We start from the raw sequence: 1,136 nt of genomic DNA, 5'->3' as shown, positions 1-1,136 counted from the left end.
TTAGCCCCATCTCTCAGAGCTTAGCCTATCTAATTTGGGTAGGTTTCCTGCCTCTATCTCTACTCTCCAGAGCTCTATCAACCTTGCTTTTTGGTCTCCTTGTTGAACATTCTCCTTTGCTGTTACAGTACTCTCTGCTCTGCTGGTTTCCTCTCCCGGGAGATATCTGAGCTTTATCTCTACCTCAGATCCCCAGTGTTCTCACCTTCCTAAAGTGATTTCTGTTTCTTGCAGTTTTACTTCAGAGTGGATCTTTCCTTCTAAAGAGGAGGATTATTGGCTTTCTTTTTTTTTTTTTTTTTTCTTTGCATTCCACCAGTGATTTGGCCACTTCTGTACCATGTAAATTTCTTGTGGCCTCGTTAGTGGTGTCCTGGAGTCTTTGTGCACAAACCCCTAATTTGGAGCCTAGGAAGATTTCTTCAAATTTCACTGGTTGCTCTGAAATATACTCATGTTCCGTTCAGTGTTGTGCGGTCCTCTTTTTATGAGGGTGAGTATTCATTGGTGGCTATTGAGTTCTGTGGCTCATAATTTCCTTCTACACTTTTCTCTTTAACATTAGCACTGTATAGCTGTTGGTGCCACAGGAGCTGTGCTGTTGTTGGTATTTTGGCCCCACCTGAATGTTCATGAGGGTTCCTTATTACCTAGTTTTATGGAAGATGTCATCATTAGTTGTTTTTTTCCCCTTCAAGTCCTTAAATGTTGTTTGAGTACTTTCTGTATACGAGGATTTGAGAATATCATTAAACATTTACTACACTCTTTTCACTGCCTTCAAATTGCCTCCAGAAGTCTATCTCTTGATCTCTCCTATAAAGCTTGTCTTTGTGTGTGTGTGTGTGTGTGTGTGTTTTTTCCTGTAAACTTGAAGGATCTTCTTATTGTTTCCGATGTTCTGAATTTCATGATGGCACGGCTGTGGCTAAGTCTGTTTTTACACTTCTGCTGGGTACTTTGTGGAGTCTTTCAAACTTGACACTCATGTCTTTATGTACTTTTAAATGTCTCAAATGATTTAACTGGTTTCCTTCCCTCTATTTTCTCTTTCTGGAATATCTATTATTTGTATATTGAATCTGCTGGAGATCTATTATATTTTATTTTACTCTTCTATTTTCCATGTTTTTGTT

This window comes from Propithecus coquereli, unplaced genomic scaffold (assembly GCF_000956105.1).
Source record: "Propithecus coquereli isolate 6110/MARCELLA unplaced genomic scaffold, Pcoq_1.0 Scaffold24, whole genome shotgun sequence".
Taxonomy (NCBI): Eukaryota; Metazoa; Chordata; class Mammalia; order Primates; family Indriidae; genus Propithecus; species Propithecus coquereli.
This window is presented reverse-complemented; position numbering follows the sequence as displayed.